This window comes from Lutra lutra, chromosome 17, assembly GCF_902655055.1.
Source record: "Lutra lutra chromosome 17, mLutLut1.2, whole genome shotgun sequence".
In the NCBI taxonomy this organism is placed as follows: Eukaryota; Metazoa; Chordata; class Mammalia; order Carnivora; family Mustelidae; genus Lutra; species Lutra lutra.
In genome coordinates, this window is record NC_062294.1 from 34,115,018 (window position 1) to 34,135,829 (window position 20,812).

General features: G+C 43.2%; 1 long non-coding RNA gene across 1 annotated transcript in view; it reads right to left on the reverse strand.

Moving 5' to 3' along the window:
- LOC125089340 (uncharacterized) overlaps positions 1-15,501 on the reverse strand; it is a 33,308-nt gene extending 17,807 nt beyond the window's left edge. Inside the window, exons 1-2 of the long non-coding RNA XR_007123923.1 lie at positions 15,173-15,501; positions 270-389 (exon numbers count right to left, since the gene is read on the reverse strand). This is a non-coding gene — a long non-coding RNA (uncharacterized LOC125089340). The remainder of the gene's footprint in view (positions 1-269; positions 390-15,172) is intronic.
- Between the last annotated feature and the right edge of the window lie 5,311 nt (positions 15,502-20,812).

The window sequence follows — 20,812 nt, forward strand, 5'->3', positions numbered from 1 at the left end:
GCCAGATGACTAGACTATCCATTGCATGAAGGAACATAGCTATGTTTGTTTTGTTCACTGCTGAATTCCCAGTGCCCAGAAAAGGGCCTAGCACATGGTTGGCACTCAATAAATATCTGTTGGATCAGTGAATGAATTTCTGGAACATCTGCAAGTGGGCCTGGTCCTGCACTAAAGTCTGGAAATTTAGCTATAAACAAGCCAAACAAATAAACTCTGACTTCCCAGAGGTATTTGGGACACACAGATAATTAGCCTTAGGAGCTTACTTCTAGCAAACACTCTCAACAACAGAGAACAGGAGTCTGAGAATCCAAGGGCAAACCAGGCCACTTTCCACAGCATTGATCTGCCCTTTCCTATTGCCATCTGCTCTCTTCAGGATGTTCCTTGGAAGGAAAGAAGAAACCAAATAAAATTAAAGATGTTGCCAGATGCTCCCAGCAGAAGTAACATCTTGGGTGAAAATCCCCCAGGCCCATTGATACACTAATTGGTGCTGGGAGGTTGGGGACGTTAGGATGAGGCAGATATAAAACATGTGTTTTTCTGGAGATAGTGTCAGGGAGAAAGGATTGGGGATCCTGATTAGAGGTCACAGCTTGGAATCTTGGCACAGTGCCTTGCCTGTCAGAAATGGCTTAGGTGGCACCATCTGCCTCTCCTCACCCTGCCTCTTGGGTTTTTGAAGGACAGAACCTATGGTTCTCTTTTCCTACCCAAGTGGTTTCATTCTGTGGCTGGTGAACACCCTGCTCTGTGTTCCATCCAGTCACAAGCAGTCACAGAACATCTCCACCAGGACACCCTGAGAGCACTTCTAAATCAAATGAATGAAATGCAGTCTCTTACTTTCCCCACTCCATTGCCACCCATCAGTACCACCTGCACTACCTCAAAACTGGTGGAGCATCCAGTGTCCCCCATCTGGCTTATGTCATCACTATCGGCTTCATCTCCAAGCCCCTCCTTCTTCCCCATCCCCTCCATAAAGTGGATCTTTCCCTGTTCCTTCTGAATGCTTTCACCACCTGCCCTGATGCCAGCCCAGCCATGCTTATCTCCACAGTTGTTTGCACGCTCATCTCCTCCCTGGACTGTGACTCTTGGTGATCCAGAGCCATTACACACGGATGTATCTCCCTCTTCAAAGCTTTGCGCCTTCCCAAGGCAAACAGCTCCCAGCCCACTCTGCCAGTCTTGTAGGGTCCCTCATGCATGATGTTTATTCCCAACTCCATCATCTTTGTCCTATTATTGCTTCTGCTTCATAGTCCTCTTACACTTTGTTCCTAATACCCAAACCCTATTTAAGGTTTGTGAGAGCTTACATCCACCCAGACTTTCCTGCTGGCTCTGCACTTTCTAGTTTGCTCTATTTTCCTAGACTGTTTCATGTGGATGAGTATTTGGACTGTCTGGTTTACTCATCTATCCCCACTGTTTAGTCCAAAGCAAAGCTTGTTGAAGAAAGATGAGGAAAAGGAGGGAAGGAAGGAAGGAAGGAAGGAAGGAAGGAAGGAAGGAAGGCCTGCCTCCTGGCACTGAGATCTTGCTGTATCGTACTTTTTGTTCTTCCTTATTGTTTATGAATTTCATACCAATACCAATGCCAATACCATAACAATATCAATACCAATTTCATACCAATTCAACAAACATTTATGGGGTACCTATTCACTTTGCCAGACACTAGGTCTAGTGGTAACTGAGATGTGCATTCCCTGATGTCAATGAGGTTACAACCAGCAGTTGAGAGTATTTGGGGTAAGGGAGAGAAACGGGGCAGACACACAGCCTGTGTGTACTGGTGGAGCTGTATTGGTTGTTAAGACAATAAAATAATTCCATACTCATTTTTAAATAGATAATACCTTGCCATCTCCTTAGGGCCCCTCTACATCCTTAGCTTCCCTGGCCATCTTCCAAGGGTCTTCAGTCTTCTCATAGCCCAATGGCTGAAGGGTTAACACTTGGCAGAGAAGGACCCTAGCGCTATAATTGATTGGCAGTCATTCTGATTACATGGCGCCCCATCACAGAAGTTGTTAAATATGTTGGGGGTTTTTTTGTGTGTATTTTGTTTTTAATTTTAATTCTAGTATAGTTAACATATAGTGTTATATTAATTTCAGGTGTACAATATAGTGATTCAACACTTCTATACATCATCCTGTGCTCATCATGATAAGTAGTCTTTAATCCCCATCACCTATTTCCCCCATCACCGCCCCCCCCCCCCCCAGTAACCATCAGTTTGTTCTCTGTAGCTAAGAGTCTCTTTCTTAGTTTGGCTCTCTCTCTTTTTTTCCCCTTTGTTCATTTGTTTTGTTTCCTAAATTCCCCATATGAGTGAAATCACATGGTATTTATCTTTCTCTGACTGGCTTATTTGACTTAGAATTATACGCTCTAGCTTCATCCATGTTGTTGGAAATGGCAAGATTTCATTCTCTTTTATGGTTGAGTAATATTCATATATATGTATACACACATATATTTGGCCCTGTTTTATATATATATATACCTATTGCTGAATGGACTATCTGCAAGAACCACAAAAGGGGAGAATTGAGAATGTCCACCTCCCCAGGAATTGTTATATTAAAGGAAGTGATAGTCCAACCAGTGCCAAGAAAGCCAGAAGAAAGTTTAAAAAATAACACTTCCCTCCTTGAGGAAAGGTTCTAATCCCAGGTGTTGATTTTCATAGACAAATTCCTTAGTGTGGCCTTGAAGTTTTTTTTTTTAATTTTAATAAATTTTATTTATTTTTTTATAAACATATAATGTATTATTAGTCCCAGGGGTACAGGTCTGTGAATTGCCAGGTTTACACACTTCACAGCACTCACCATAGAACATACCCTCCCCAATGTCCATAACCCCACCACTCTCTTCCTACCCCTCCTCCCTCGGGCAACCCTCAGTTTCTTTTGTGAGATTAAGAGTCTCTTATGGTTTGTCTCCCTCCTGATCCCAGGCCTTGAAGTTTTTGATAGGCGAGTTGCACAAACTGGTTTCATTCTAGATTTCCCACATCAGGATTTAGCTTATTTTAAACTTTGGGTCAAGTTTTTCTGGAGTCTTTTTTTTTTTTTTTTAAAGATTTTATTTATTTATTTGACAGACAGAGATCACAAGTAGGCAGAGAGACAGGCAGAGAGAGAGGAGGAAGCAGGCTCCCTGCTGAGCAGAGAGCCCAATGCGGGGCTCGATCCCAAGACCCTGAGATCATGACCTGAGCCGAAGGCAGAGGCTTAACCCTCTGAGCCACCCAGGCGCCCTTTTCTGGAGTCTTTAATATGCTGGCTGTAATGGGGAAGTCTCCTCACCTTTGAGTTCTTGCTCCCAGATAAAGAGGAGGTTAAAAGAAATGGAGAAAAGCCAACTATTTGGAGTTTTGATTTTATTTTTGTATTAACATCAATACCCTGGCTGTGATATTATTGCAAGATGTTACCATTGTGGGAAACTGAGCAAAGTATACAAGTAGCATCTGAATGATTTCCTACAACTACTTGTGAATCTACAATGATCTCAACAACAATTAAAATTTTAAAAATATCTTGGATCCAATATCCTCCTTTCATACTGAGAGTATAGAAGGACTGGCAGATCCTTTACATGCTGAAGAGTTGGCCAGAGAGTGTTTGAGAAAAGGCAAGTATAGAGGTTCTTCTGCTAGGAGGCAATAGACATTTTTGGTAGCTGTCGGAGCATCCTCAGGCTAAAAGCTCATACCCCAGGGCTGATGGTTCATCTGCCAGCTCTGTGGCCCCACCAGTGTCTTCCCAAGGTACATCAGTTGTTTTGTCTGCTTAGCAATTCTTCCATCCCACAACAGCAAACTGCTTCTACTGGTGAATGCCCCCGTCCCCCTCCATGTGCTTTGGAGGGGCTGCCGATTACACTGCCCTCCCCATGGGCCAAAGAATGGGCATGTGACACATGCCTGGTTATTCACAATTTCCCTCTCTACAGGCAGCAATCACTACCCAGAACTGGATTCAGGACCAGAGCTAGACCAATCAGAGACCACCATCGATTTCTTTTTCTTCCAATACGGGCTGGAGAAGCACTCTTTCTTTTGACAGTTACTGAGTCACATGATGTTAAACCTAGGTAAGGCAATGTCTACTCTTCATGAACTGTAAGGACAGAGTCCGTCCATGGTAGGACAGACTGAGGTTAATGCATAGAGAGAATTCAAGAAATAAGAGATCCAGGGAGAGATACAGAGAGACCCAGAGAAAAAAACTTCACCTGAGCCTATGGAGACCACACTTTGGCCTCCAGTTACATGAGACAGTATATCCTTTGTGCTGTAGCCATCTTGATTTGGGTTTCTGTCACTAATCCATAGCTAAACCCTTCATGAACTGGGCCCATAAACTTCAACTGCAGTCCCTAGCTCACGTCCTTGGGAGGCTGGACTCAGTGAAAGCCCTTCAATTCTTCCTTAAGATCCTGATACTAAAAACAGAGACTTGTTTCTCACAGTGACAAATCATTAGTTCCATGGATGATAAATGAAATGAGACTGCAGAAGGGCCATGCTAGCCAAGATGCAGCAGCCAACTCTTCCGTACATGTGGATCCCGAGCTGAGATCCTTGCAGTCCCTCTGCTGAGGAGGCTGGCTATTCCAAAAGATTAATTTTGTTTACATGAGTTATTAGTCTCAATGCAGGAAAAGATGAGCCAGGGAGGAGAGAGGTTGTGATGTAAACAACTCCATTTCTATCTCAGGGTATAGGTACTGCTCCAGATACTCAATTCAGAATAGGTGGCAAATACCCACGAGGTGCTGAACAATGTTCTGAACAATGTAGGAATGGAAAGATGAGCAAAACTTGGGTCTTTCTTTCCCAGGAAATTGGGCTGTTTGGGAAGATGAGCATCATCTTGTCTAAGTATGTATACCTAGGTTAGTGTGTAGTTCTATGACAGATGTAGTACAATGAGGTTATAAGCAGGGCTCTGGAATCAGAACATCTGCTCAAAATCCCATCTTGGCCCAACTTATGAGCATCCAGGAGTCAGAGACAGAGATCAGCTGTATTTCTTTAGCAAGCAACCTAGCCTCTGTGGTCTTGGTGCCTCTGTTTCTTCTTAGCAAAGTGAGGGTCACAACAGTGCCTATCTCAAGGTTGTAGTGAGGATTGATTCAGATAATAGATGTGAGATTGCCAGCAGGTAGTACATACTTAGCAAATGGTATCTCTTTTGTCATCATCACTATCTTCATCATCAATCATTATTGCTGTCATTATGTCAATGTATTATGTATTACATATGTAATATGTATATTACATATTATTACATATTACATAATATTATATAATTACATATTTATTATGTATATGTATATGTATATGTACAAATACATATGTATTATGTAATTACATATTATGTAATCACAAAATTACATTATGTAATATTACATAATACATATTATTACATATGTATATTACATATTACATATGTAATTACATTATGTAATACATTGTACATTATGTCAATGTACAATGTATTACAATGAGGACTTTGGAATAAACCATAGAGGAGATCAAGGTTCTATGTGAGTAAGAAGAAAAGACCTTACTTGGAGATTCAGGAAGGCTTTCTGGAATAGGTTGCACTTGAGCTGGACCTTGAAGAATAAGTGGGAGTGGTAGGGAGGACATTCTCAGAATTACAAGGTCACCACATCATTCTTGCTGCTCTAACCACCCAAATTTTAGTGCAGACCATCCTGTAGAATCAGGAGAAGTGCCCCAAGCATCCAAGAACTCAATATTGGAGCCCCATCACTGCACATGATCTTGCCCTTGCTCCTAATTCTGCAACATGGAGGCTAGGAGATCTCATGCCTTGTTCCCAAACTTCTGATGGAGGCAGCTTACTGTTTCCTTCCTCTGGCCCTGAACTTTAAACTGCATAGATCTGTGCTCCCCAAGCCCCCTGCTCTAGCCTGTTCTCCAGTTTGCCCCACTGCCCAACCTAGCCTTAGCAGGCCTAGCTAAGCATAGCCCTAAGCATGGGCCTGACATTTGGTAGGCTCTCAGCACTTAGGTTATGAATAAATGAATTGCCTGGCATTTTCTTGTCTCATCCCTGAGATATAACCTCTATGAGTGATGGCTAGATACATAAAGCCTTGGCTGACCAATGTGATATTTGACTCATCTCTATGGGTTGGCAGCCAGGAGCCTGGAAATTGGTATCAGTTCCTTTAAGAATATGCCTTCTTTTCTGGGTGGTTTCTCTTCCTTGGGCCTCAGGAGTCTTATAAGGAGTCTTATAAGGAGTCTCCCCTTATTCTGGCAATAGCTACTTAACTGAGAGAAGGACCCTTTCCTCACTCCTTGTTCATGTGGTTAAGGTATGGCTGACAACCATCTCCACTTATCCCACAGGTGGGCATTTAAACTGGCTCAGCCAGTCAGCACATTCCATCCCCCTTGGCCACAATGATCTGTTCTGGGGTTTGTAGGTACCCCCACCCCCCAGCTGGTCCAGTAAGGGTAAAACTGAAACTTTTTGTGGGACTATTGGGAGTAGAAGTTCTCTCTTCACAGAGGTGGGCCCATGGTGACTGGTAACCACTTCGGTACTTCATAAGGAGAACACGTCTGAGAGGGAAGCCAACACAGAAGATCAGAGCAGGGAGTTGATGAAGGAGCATTTGAATGGCTGATGTTAGTCATACCTGAAGCCAACCTAACCTTGAAAGCTCAAAATATATATAATATATATATTAATTTTTTGCTTAGACCAATTTAAGTTGGTTGTCACTTGCAAGTCCTGATGGCACAAATGCGACAGCAGGAACACCAGTTCATATGTCCAAAAACAAACAAACAAACAAACAAAAAAACCTGCTTCAGACCTTTGGAAATCAAAGAGCTTTTATCCCTGGGATATGGTTATCTTTTCTGCTCATTCAACAAGTATTTACTGAGCCCCTAAGAAGGGTGCTGGGGAATTTTTCTTATCTCCAAAATCCCAAGTGTGATTGATGCACTGGTGTCAGAGGTAATCAGGAGAGGTCTTTGAGGATGTGAGTGGTAAGTGAGACCTGAGGAAATGGAGAAATACACAGTGCTCCAGCAGGACAAGAACATGTTGAGAGGCTTGGATTCTGGATTCTGGTTCTAACACTCACCAGCTGCATGATCTTCTCACACAGGCACCTTGAACTCTCTGCCCTTCAGTTCTACCTTTACAATGGGGATATTAATATCTGTACTGCTGAAGCCATCTGGTTGTTGCCAAAACAAACAAACAAAAGATGCTTTGAATGTTAAAAGAAATATATATTTGGATGAGAGAAAGTCATTTTATAAGATGATATGAGGTCCTTTAGCTTCTGGCCAAGATAGAGGATCAGAAATCAGAATTATCCTCCCACCTTAAAAAACTAAAACACCAGACAAAATTTATGGTAAAATGATTTCTAGACATGTATTAGAGGTGATGCAGGATTCCTAAAAAAAAAAAAAAAAAAAAAAAAAGGCAAAACAAATAGAGTGAGCCCTTCAATTCTGCTAGCTGACTGTCTGAATTGATTTTCCAGACTGCAGTGCAGGGAGGGGCATCCCAGGCAGAGTCTGCTGGTCTCTCTGAGTTGAAGAGATAGATTCAGAAGTTGGAAGAGGTCAAATGAACTAGAGTTTTCAGGGCAGAGTATCATAGCACTAGAATGTCTCACATTCCTGAAATCCAGGATAGAGAAATTTCATAATACATAGGGGGTTAGGTGGATACTGAAATACTGAAAGGCATTGCATCAGTAGTAAGGCCAGTTAGCTCTATACTAAAGACGGGCATGATCTGGCCTAACAAAGCTTAAATCAAGTCCTAACAGGATCAAACTGTTTCCAAGTAACTTAAATGAGTCTCAGAATGAACTTCAAGGACATTTAAAGGAATACAAAAAATGCAGGTAAAATTCAAAATGTTTGATATTCAGCCAGAAATGATCAGACATGCAAAGAATAAGGAAAATACAACTGATAATGAAAAGAAAAACCAACCAACAAAAACAGACCAAGAAACGATGCAGGCAATAAAAATGGTAGACAAGGACATTAAAATATCTATTATAAATATACTCCATATGTTCAAGAAGATAGGAGAAAGAAAGTCCAAATATATTAAGGACAGATACAGAAAATAGAAAAAGACCCAAATTGAACTTCTAGAAATGAAATATACAATGTTTAAGATGGAAAAAATATATATACTGGAGGGAATTAAATTGACATGAAGGAGATGAGGAGTCTCCTAATTTAGGATATTTTTGCAAAAGTGGAATGAAAGTAAACTGCGCATGGAAGGTGGAATTATAGATTTAGGGAAGCTGCCAAAACATACTGGGTCTTTGTGAAAATTATGGACTCTGAAAAACAATCTGAAAGGTTTGAAGAGGTGGGGGGGTGGGAGGTTGGGGGAACCAGGTGGTGGGTATTAGAGAGGGCACGGATTGCATGGAGCACTGGGTGTGGTACAAAAACAATGAATACTGTTATGCTGAAAATAAATAATAAAAAAATGATTTAAAAAATACCTTAATGTGAAGGACTATCATAAAAAGGATTATTTTTAAAGGCATTTCTTTATCAGGGCTGACACAGCTCTGCACTAGGGCTACATAGTGTAGTGAGCAGAGTATTAGCTACATTTCAGTCCCACGTGGCCATCAACCAGGCATCTTGTTCCAGTTCGTGATCTGTACAGCCACACTACACCCAGTAGCCCAGCCTAAATGAGTGCAAATAAAGGAGAAAGAATGCCACAGGCATCATGGACCAGTACTTCCTTAAAGACCCATAAAGAACCACAATCCCAGCTCTGCTTGAGAGCTCTTTTATCTGCTTCTAAGAATCTGCAGAAACCCTACCAGCTAACTGCTCCTTCCTCTTGCTCTCTGCCTTCTTCCATCACTGTGTTCATTCCCCCCCGCCCCGTCCTTCTAGGAGTTGACTTCACATTGGCCAACAGCAATTGTATGCACCAGCCCTTTGACACACAGATGAGATTAATGAAGGGGGTTTCTCAGCCTCTTGGTTAATCAGTGGATGGGATCCCACTCAGAGGTCACTACCAAGATTTAAATGCTGGAATGAATATATCCAGGAAGTGTCTTCATTTCATATCCTATTTGACAAGACTATGGTTAGAAAAAAAAATGTAAGTAGAAAAATCTTGGTCCTGTTATTGGGCCCCTCAGCAACAGCAGCAAGGGGTTGCTCAGATCTTTCCTGAGAATTTACTCCATATTTGCCAAGAAGATGCCTTTGTTCTGATTCTATGCAGCCTGAGAACCCCCGGGAATATTCAGAACCCCAGAGACAGAAACAATATAAAGATGGTCATTTCTCTCTGAAACAACAATTTGTATTTTCATATCTTTGATACAGAGTCTAATACTCAAATCAATAGGCCAATGGAGATTCACCCAGTGCAAGTTTAATAAGGAAAATAGTTTTTAAAAAAAAGATTTGGAAAACAAGAGAGATATTACCTGCAGGTGTGTTAGATTGTGGAGGTGGGGTTAGGTCGGTTCTTTTTTTTTTCCCTAGTGTAATGAAACAGAGAAACTAAACCTCTGAGTTGATTATGATCAGATAGAAATGGGAGCTTCTGGCTGTTTTCTATTTGCTATCACTCCTCCTACCCTTGCCCCAATCAATACAATAAGTTTTATCTTCTCTGATGAAAACTCAACTTTCTGGTTTTTTGCAATTTAGGGTTCCTCATGCTTGGTTTAGGTTTGCAGTCAGGCAAATCAATTTCCAAATCCAAGCCATGAGTTGTGGACGCTTGCCTATTCCAGAAGGTAGGTAGGCAAAATTGATAAAAAACAAAATCTATAAAAGAGGGTCAAGAAGGCCCAGAGAGGCTGGGCAACACATAGAACTTGCTCTTGAAGATCCCTTTATTTATCTCATGTCTCTCTTCTTCTTGAAGTGTTGTGATTCCGTGGTTGCTAAAGTCAAGTTCAATTCACCAACACAATGGCTCCTGGCTCCTTTAGGCATAAGTGACCATGAAGCCTCCATATCAGTGTTTTGAGTGGACCCATTGCCTGGCAGGCTACATCTGTTCAATAACTATTCATTTAATGTCTACTTTGAGTAGTACATTGAGCGTACCAAGCACTGTTCTAGGCCCTGGGGATATAACAGTAAACAATGCATATTAACTTGTAGAGCTTATATTCTAGTAGTTTATATTCTATTATTTATATAAACATATAAATAAGTAAATAAGATAATATCAGATAGTAAACATGATATAAGGAAAATCTTTAGAGGGTTACTACTAGAAACTGGAAAGGCATTCCAAAATAGGTGAAGGAAGGTATTTGAGCTGAGACTTGAATGAAATGAAGGAGCTAGTCACACGAAGATCTGGGTGAAAAGTCTTTCAGACAGAGAAAACTGCAGTGCAAAGGCCCTGAGGTAGAAACAAGCTTGGTTGAAAGAATAAAGAATTTCTGTATAGCCAGAGTATAATGAGTAAGGGGAAAGTTATAAGAGAGTTAAAAAATTAGTCAAGATTGAAGATCATATAGAAACTTGTGGACTTTTATAATAAGAATTTGTGATGGGAAACAATTGCTCTGATCGTTTTTTTTTTAAATATCTTTGTGGCTGCTGCATGTATAATGGGCTGTTGGGAATGGGGTGGCATGGAATAATAAAAGCAGAGAAAACAAAGGTAGTCTAGGCAAGGGATGGTGAACAGTTGAGCCAGGGTAGTAGCAGAGAGAGAATATGAAGGGGATGGATGAAAGTGGGGTATATTCTGGAGATAGAGTTGATGAGACTGACTAATGCATTACCATGTAGGCAGATATACAAAGAGTGAAGTCAAAGATGACTCTTAGGTTTTGACTTAAGCAGCTGGTTGATTGGATGTCTGTCCATTCCTGAGTTTGGAAGACAGGAGTTAGGAAGAGTGCTGTCTTGGATGTCTAAGGTTTGGGATTCTTATTTGACATCCAAGTAGAGAGGTCAGAAAGGCATTTGGATTTGGAGTCAAGAGCTCAGTTGTGGGAATGTAAATTCTCTGGACCAGTCTTTCTAACCTTCTGAATTTCACTCTTCCAATCATCTAATTGTTCACTTATTCAATAAGCATTAAGTAAGTGTCTTCTATGCTCAAGGATCTATGCTCAGTGAGTTATAATGAAGGAAATAAGACTTAAGGCATGACCCCATCTTCAAGGACAGGACAGTCAACCCTGGATCCCTGATCTATAACAAGACACTCTAGATTTTGGTTTTTGCTGAATGGCCATCTCACTGGGTATTGGTGCTCTACTCACTTATTCCAGGAATTTCCCAGTTTGGTAGCTCAGAAGCTCATATAGGAAGGAATTTCAAAGGGTTATTACTCAAATGTCCTCCAAGTGTTTGCTTACACCAGACTTGAGTACCTCCAGTGATGTTCCACTCACTATCTATGCTCTTTCAGAAGTTCTGGTAAGTCTTTGAAATTGGACTTCTTGGGGAGCAACAGAAGAGCATGGGGCCCAACTACCAAAACTTGTAGCTGAATGTAAATCTTGGGACTGTGAGTAGTCAGAGGGCCTATAGGGGTGCTGTGGAGTGTCTGCGGATGGGTTCCAGACTTTCCTCAGGAACTTAAGGGTTTTCACACCTGGACAGCCCACAATTAGAAACTATTGGGTTATAGTCCCTGCTGCAGTGTTCCTGGAAGATAACACAGCAGAATGCATAACTTTATATCGGAGATAATTTAGCTAACGTTCCCAGGTATCTGCAAAGTTGGGTCTTCGTTAAGATTAATAACACCTGAAATTAACAGAGCCACACACAATACCCACAAGCTTTATTTATGGACTTTACTCCATGGCCAGTAAAAACAGTAAAATACTCCCTCTCCCCAGATAGATAAGGAAAGTTAATCCTTGGGACCTCCATCTTTTACTCCTCAGAGGTCTGCCAGGGCCTGTGTCCATCCACCCACAGAAGTTAGCTATTCTCTCACCCCACTCACCCTCCACCTCCACCTGCTGTCACGTCTCAGCTCTCCTGAGTCACCCAAGCTTTAATTTGGGCTAATCTCCACTCCTGACTCAGGTAGGTGTGGTGGTGATAAATCAAAATGAGGACACAAGCTGTCGGTAATAAAACAGGAGAGACTTGTCAGTCTAATCAACTTTATTAGCAACGAGTCACAGGAAAGTCTCTGGCAACATTTTCTCTTTTCCTTGATGCTTTCTTTGAGCTTAGCTTCCATGAAGTTGCCAGCAAAGCAGATGCAACGAAGTCAGAGCTGAATTAACAAAGAAGAGGTGGGGGGCGGGGAGGCTCTGTGTGGCAGCCGAGTGGATGGTCACAAATACTGATGTAAGCAGGGCAAACAAAGACAGAGTCAGCAGCCTGGCATTCCAGGGGTCTTCTCCCCCTTGTGAAACTATGTAGTTTAGAGAACCCAACTGGAGGTGGACAGAATAGAAAGACTCCATCCAAATCAACTGTTTGCTTGAGAAAGATCTTTAACAAGCTTTCCTCAGACAAGAGGGAGAGTGCATGTGATAGAGAAAAGAGGCCTTAATACCTGGAGGCTTTCCAACCCTGGTTCTAGACTTTGCCAAAGCCATCTTTCTTGCTTGCCTTGGGGTCTCCGATCTGTGTCCTTAGGATGTATCTTCCATTTTTTCCCCCTAGTAGCTTGAGTGGATTTCTGTTTCTTATAACCGTGTCAGTCCTAATTATGAGAGTATATTAAAGCACAGCGTTTTGAAACATGCATATGGCAAGCAAGTCGGCATTCTGTGTTTTCTCTGAGGCTCAGAGTTGTACTCTGAGTTGTACTCTGAGCCTCAGAGTGAGGCTGCCTGGTGGACTCATCACATGGGGTCTTACAAGCCCCTTAACTCAACAGCAGTTCTATTGTAAACATGCAAACATTGGAGGTAGAGCTAGAGCCCCCTAAAACCACACTCCCATTCCTAATTACTTCCTTGGAGGTCAATGCCATTATCACTTGGTTTGTGTTCCACCAGCCCTTTTAAATGCATTTACATATGTACAAACAGAGATACAAATAGAGATAGATATGTTTGTTTTCTTACATTTTTCTTAAAGTTTTCTTATATTTTCTTAGATTTTGTTTTCTTAAATCTCTTATATTATACTCTGCACGTCATTTGATGACTCACTTTTTTCCTGTTCAAGATGTCTTGGTTATCTTTCTACATCAGAACATTTGCTTGTCTTTTAAACTCTCGGCCCCTTCTAATCCACCTCTAACCTCTGCCAAAGATGTGCACTGGGAATGAAAACTTGATGGGGTTGTCTGCTGCCTAATCACAGGCTTCCCAGTGCCCTAAAGATAAGTGCAAGGCCTTTGTGGTCTGAGCCTGGCTCCCCAATCCATGTCATTTCTCTGTCACTTCTGCCTTAGCTCTCTAGAAACAGAGAACCGGCTGTTCTCCACTCAGCTCCAAGCCACTATGTGTTGACCCCTTACTTTTGCTCATGCTGTGCCCTCTGTTTGGAACACCCTTGCCCTATCTCAGATCAGCCCTTACTCCTTCTTTAAGATGAAAGCACGCCCTCAGGTGCCCCACCTATCTCTCTGGAAAAACACACTGCCCATCTAGTCCCGACCTTTCCACCTGAGTTCTATTTACATGTGTACTGGTTCTCCCACCAGATTGTGACCTCTGTGAGGGGAACACTTGGTTTCAGCTATCTACGTGCCTGCAGAGCACAGAGACAGTTCTATCCCACTCTTAAGCCATCCTTCGGAGGGGTTAGGCCCTACTTCCCATCTCCAAGGGATTGCCATGAGACTGAGGCTAAAGTCAGTTAGTGGATAATGGGGATCAGTCCTAGGACTTTTGTTCGAACTATTGGAGAAGAAAGGTTCTCTTTTCAGTTGCACTTGTAAGGATATAAAGCTGGTGAATCTTCAGCCTTCTGGCTACCCTTAGGAGTTTACCCATGTGAGAAGGGAAGTTAAGAGAAGGAAAGAATAAACTAAGTCCAGAAAGCTTCATTTGAGCTCCTAGATCCAACCATGCATATTCCGCTGGACTTTCCATTTCTTCAAGTCAGTATGTTCCTTTTCATTTGAAACTAGCTGAACTGTTTTTGGTCACTTACAACAGAAGGTGTTCACTGGCCAGGCAAAAAAAAAAAAAAAAAGGAAGGGGTGCATGTGTGCATCACACCCTTGTGTAGTCCCTCCTACATTGAATAGGCTGTGTCCGATAGGATACTGCAAATGTGACTCTATGTCATTTCCAAGGTTGAGCCAGAAAGAACCCTGTAGCTTCCACCTCACTCCCTCTTCAATTGCTCCCACAAGAGGATGCCAGCTGCCACATTGTGGGGACACTCAGCAGTCCTGTGGAAAAGCCCAAGTAGGGAAGAACTGAGACTTCACACCAAATTGCCCACCACGTAAGAGAAACACTTTGGAAGCAGGTCCTTCAGCATCAATCTAGATTTTAGAAGACAGCAACCTCAGGAGACACCCTAAGCCAACACCCACAACTAACTCCTTCCCAAGTGTGTGACACACAGAAACCGGGAGAGATAATAAATAATACTGTTGGCAGCCCTCAAGTTTTGAGATAATTTGTTACATAGCAAAAGACAACTAATTCACCTGCCAAATCTGCTGCCCCAACAAAGAACCCCCACCCACCCCTCAAAGCTACTCAACCTTTAAAAGGTACCAGCCTTTATCCAGCTTTTCAGGCTAAAAAACAACAACAACAAACAAAACAAAAACAAAAACAAAAAAATACATGGGAGTCATTCTTGAACCCTCTCTTTTCCTCAAAACCCATATCCAGCCCAAGTGTTAATCCTGTTTGTTTTGCCTCCAAACTATATCCTGAACCCAACATCTCTCTCCATAGCCACCTCTGTCACCCCAACCCAGCCACCATAACCCCTCAACTTGACTGACATGATGGTCTCCCAACTGATCTCTTGGCTTCACTTCTATACCCATATAAAGGAGTCTTCTTGCAGACCAAAATTATCTTATTTAAATTCACAGCAGAGCTTAACATGCACCTGTTTGTTCCAGTGGCTTCTCAGCCTCATTTGAATAAAAACCCTACTCTCTACCTCAGTCCAAAGTCATGCATGCTCTGACTCAGGCTCCCTTACCAAACTATCTCCTTTTGTCCTCTGCCATCTGCTGTGTCTTCCACCTGCCCCTCACACTGGCCAGGACTGATGCAGATCAGGGCCCTCTGCCTGGACTACTCCTCCAGATCTTCACATAGCTGCCCTCCTCCTTGCTCAGGTCTCCTGGAAGTCATTGTTCTTCTGCTTCAGTAGCCTCCCTCTCCTCTACCAGTAGTCTCTATTTAGCATCTTGTTCACTTACATTATCTGCAACAAAATTATTTTTTTTTCACTTGTCTTCCCTGCTTCCACTACGACTGAAATAAGCTCCATGAGGGCAGAGCCTTGTTTCATTATTCCCTGCTATAGTCTTATTGCTCCAATGAGTGTCTGGCTTATAGAGGCTGTTCAATAAACGTTGTCACCAAACAGCTGACTCATGTTCCACAGGGTAGACTTGGGACAATACTGAGCCAAATCATCTCAAAGGTCAGTAGCAGCTCCCAAATGATGTTTATACTTGTTCAACCTGACTTTGCTCTTCCCTTTGGTAAATACTCCCACAAAAGGGAGAAAACTTGCCTTCTCTTTGCAACTGGAGCTTTCCCATCATTGAGGCAAGAGGGCCATATCCTAGCTAAGTGTTCTGGCTTCCTGAAAGCTATAAAACCAGTGTGGATCTGGGCTGAGAATTTGAATTCCACTCTGCCAAACCTGAGAAGCCATGAGATGGAGGAGAGGCAAAACAAAAGGGCTTGCAGAGTCTGATAACTAACAGAACTTATTACCACAAAGCTGATGTAATTCCAAGGTCCTTGCATGCAACAGTTCCCTCCAAAGCTGTGGGAGGGGCACTAACGATAGCTTTACATGCCCAGGTGTTTCTGTAAAGGTTGCAAGAAGAAGATGTTTGAACCATATCAGTTAAGACTGCCTTTTCATTCCCCTACAATGTGCTTCCATCAGGCAGTGTTGGTGAGCTGTGTGTATATGGCAACCTGGCTAAGAAGTTGGGTTAGAGTGACATTGAGCATGAGCATAGTGGGATATAGGTATAGGGTTTTCGGTTATTTTCATGTAGAGTAAAGCTACTGCCAGTTGTTCTAGCATGGTAATGGCTTCCAGGGATCTTCCAGTTCTCACTCTTACTGACTCACCTGGCATCACAACATGAAGGTATAAGGCCAGGCGTCATATCTCGAGAAGAACATGTCCAGTCATGCTCAACATCAGAAGAAAGTGAGGGAATGGCAGAGGTAGAAGCTAGCATGTGGGACATTGTTCTGATGCTCAGACATGTACCATGGGAAGTCAAGGCATTCATCCTCATTTACACCTTGCCAAAATGAAAGCTTTCTTCTGCACAAAGAATTTTTCCATTCTCTCTATAGAAAAGTCATTGCACATAAAGAAGCAAATAGAGTATGAAGCCAAAACAGGCAGAGAATAAAAAAGTATTTAAGAGGTGTACCAACAACTAATTAATACAACATTGTTATCTTTCTGATATTTGTGGATCTTGTCAGGTTTTAAAATAATTCTTATTCATTATGAATTCCTTTATTCATTTTAAATCAATATCCATTTTCTTTTTTTTTTTTAAAGGTTTTATTTATTTGACAGAGAGAGATCACAAGTAGACAGAGAGGCAAACAGAGAGAGAGAGAGAGAGGAGGAAGCAGGCTCCCTGCCGAGCAGAGAGCCCAATGCAGGACTCAATCCCAGAACCCTGAGATCATGACCTGAGTGGAAGGCAGAGGCTTAACCCACTGAGCCACCCAGGTGCCCCAATATCCATTTTCATACCTAAATTTGTGCTTTTTCCTTAAAGAGAATCCCTACGTGGTACGAGCTTCCCCACAGAGCTCATAGCCACCCCTGATGACCAGCTTGGACCTGGACTTGAGTTAGGAGGCAGTAGGGGCAGCTGAAGCTTGGGAGGGATTCAGGGTGGGTGTCCTGGGCCTGGGCAGGGAAGTCTGTTCTGACTGAGAAAAGCTGAGCCCTGGTTTGCACTGATGGGAACAGCTGCTGTCCCCTCCTCCAGCACTGAAATCCTCATCCCTCCAGCCTTCTTTTTGGGCTGAAGGCCAAATGATTTCCTGTGTTTTCTCTGTTCATCAGCTCTCTATAATCATGATGGTGAGAGCCACCCACTCAATAAAACAAAGCAAACAAACTCCCACAAAACCACAAACAGCTCTGAGCGCACAGGCCCCGATTTTATTTCCTAATTAACCAGTCATTCTCAGCCAATCGGATGATTGCTTGTCATCCCATTCGGATTTGCGGGCAAACAAATCATCGCAGGGTCTCTGGCAATAGCTCCTGGGGTGGGAGGAGGGAGGGTAAGGGAGGGGCCTCATTACTCAGCAGAGTGGCTTCCTAAGTCCCTCCTCCCTACCCCTCTCTGCCTGTCTGCACAGAGTTAATAGGCTTGCCAGACTTTCTGTTTTCAGACTGCTAGGGCCAAGGCCATGGACCCAGACCCCAGGAAGCTCCTTTCCTCTGAAGCTCCACAGTTCTCTCCTTTCCTCTTGCTGTATTTGTCAGTGCCAAAGCTCATATCGGGGGCAGGTGGGGGTGAACCCACGATGAGGGCCTTTCATGCAGGGAACATGAGGGCAGCCTCTTCATGGCAAGTAGATGAGGGACTGTGGCCTGCCCTTTCTGGAGCCTCTTTCCAGCACACTGGATAAGGAAGCACAGGGACCCCAGGGAGAGAGAGAGAAAGGAGTCCTGCCTTCCTGGAAGGCCGGAGGCACAGGGATGTTCCCAAACACTTCTTTGCCTCCCTCCTCACCACTACCCTCTGCATATCACCGACTCAGCCTCCTCCGTGGGCCAGCCACTCTGCATCCCTGGCCTTTGTCTTCTCTTCTATGAAAGGAAGAGGTGGTATTTTAAAGTCTCATAATGTTGGGTCTCGCACCAAAACCGGCCAACAGATGTGTTTTGAGGGCTCTACGTACTGCTTTGTCTTGTTTTGTATTTGCGTTAGTTGCCAAAACTCTATAAATAGGAGGTAATCATTTTTTTTAAAGATTTTATTTATTTACTTGACAGAGAGACAGCAAGAGAGGGAACACAAGCAGGGCTACGGGGAGAGGGAGAAGCAGGCTTCCCACCGAGGTGGGAGCCCGATGCGGGGCTTGATCCCAGGACCCTTCGATCATGACCAGAGCTGAAAGCAGACGCTTAACGACTGAGCCACCCAGGTGCCCCAGGAGGTAATCATTTTTAACAGCATAGATATCAGGCTTTGCTCAAAACACTCTGAAGAGCTGGATTTACTGGGCCCACATTCCCTCCTGGCAACAACTAGCTGAAAACAAGAGCTGAAAACACCTCTGAGAGGTGGGACCTGTCCCCTGCAGTTAACACAGTCCCCATGCTTTCCTACCGGATTCCACTGAACCCACATCACTCATGAATGTTTTCTATGTGACCCTTGAAGGCGTGTAAGTTTGATAGTCTGCAGTTTTCATTCTACATCCCTTCTGAAGAGTCATAATGCATTTTACAGGTGTTTATTGACTCCTGCCCCCTTCATGTTACCGGTCCCATATAAAGCACCGAGGAATGCTTAGAGTGAAATTCGGCCTTTGCCTGGGAGAACCTAAAGTTTAGTTCCAGAGGTATGGGACTGGTTAAATAAGAGTTCATGCCGATGAAAGAAGTCATTTTCGCTGCTATAGGGGAACCCAAGACCAGTTTAAATTCTCTCTGATAATCCTTGTGTTTCCATATAGCTAACATGTATGGGGCCCCAGAGAGTTTGCAGGACAATTCCTATTAGATCTCTGAGACCTTACCACACCTAGAGAGGTAGGTATTACTTCCAGATGCTCACAGGTGCTGCTACCATCTGAATGTTTGTGTCCTCCCCAAATTCATACATTGCAAGCTTAAGACTCCAGATGATGGTATTAGGAGGTGGGGCCTTTGGGAGGTGATGAGGTCAAGAGAGTAGAGCCCTCCTAGATGGGATTACTGTCCTTCTAAAAGGGGCCCTGGAGAACTAGCTCAACCCTTATAGAATACGAGGTTACAAAAGAGGTCTGCAACCCAAAAAAGAGCTTTCACCAGAACTCAATCATGCTTGGGACTCTGATCTTGAACTTTCGGTCTCCAAAACTGTGAGAAATAAATTTCTGTTGTTTGTAAGTTACTCAGTCTCTGGTGTTTTATTATAGCAGCCTCAATAGACTAAGACAGATACCAAGTGACATGCTATAAACCTCCACAGGTTGTGTTTTTCATACTCAGCACAGAGATCCCCAGACATAATTTTAAGACTTGACACCTGCCATTCTGAGGAGCTGGAGTGATGTACCCTCCTCACTCTGTGCCCTGGTCATTGGTCTTTGTGCTCTAGGAAACATCCCTAGTTCAAAGCGTAAAAAGATATTGGAGAAGGGTCTCAGCCAAAGGTAGAACCAAGACCCCCCTAGTTCTCTCTACATGTCACTGGCCTCTTAACTCCTCATCCCCCCCCCCCAAATCTGCTTATATTACCAACCAGCACTGTGAGGGATAACAGCCAACCCCAGACTGCCTGACTTCCTGTGGCCCAGCAAGCATTCAACCTGGCCAGCCCTCCTTGACTATATATATATATCTGTGGAGGGCAAGTTGTATCCCATTTCCACTTTCAAATGACCAGAGAATAAGTATCTAAGGTCATTTGGAATGATAATTTTCTAGTTCTAGAGAAACCATCAATGTGATCCCCACAAACTAAAAGATGTGGGAATTGGGGTCTATAGACCTAATGTCCCTCTCCCTTAGAGAACATGATTCTAAATTCTCTTTCTAGGCTTCACGCCAAGGGTCAGAAGTCTGCTCTATGCTTGGCCAGTGACTGCCAAGGGTCAGAAGTCTGCTCCATGTTTGGCCAGTGACTGCCAAGGGTCAGAAGTCTGCTCCATGCGTGGCCAGTGACTGCCACCAAGGTGGGCATGAGTGGTGGTGGTGATGGATGACCTCTTGACAGCCTGCCAAGGGCACTGTGAGCTGGGATCCCATTGTTGCGGGTACATATGATACTCCTAACAAGCTTTTTCCCTAGTTGAGAGTAATACTTCTCCTGTGATTTAGGTGACAGGCTGTTGGAATTGTTTCCTTTGGCTTTGGCATAAAGAGGAAATGTGACTCTAACATGATCTGGAGTGGAGGGAACACATCAGATCTGAAGACTAGGGTTTTTCCATCTGGGCAGGACTCCTGAGACAGGCCCCAGTAGGGACCTGAGGTTACCCAGCTGGTGAACGATATATGCTTAAGATACAGAGGTCGTCTTTGGGCTCCAAATCAGGTGTTATTTTTCTCCTTTATACGGTCCTATTCCTCACTTGGGTCTGCATGTTCCCCTGCCTCCACTTAGGTGCCCAGGACCCTATATGATTAATACATTCCCCTCACCCAACTAAGCTGCCTTCATTAGCATCCTACACCACACACCTTTTCTTTCCCATTGCCTCAAGCAAAATGTTCTGCCCTACCTAAGGGACACATACTGACTCACTCCCTGGTGCTAATGGCTAAAGGTTACCTCAAACCTTTTACTAATACAGAGAGTCACATTCTTTCAAATTCTTTCTCATCCTTCCCACATGGAATAGACCTGGAACTGGCCAGATTTGGGCATCCAAAGAGATAGACTGAGCTAAGGTAAGG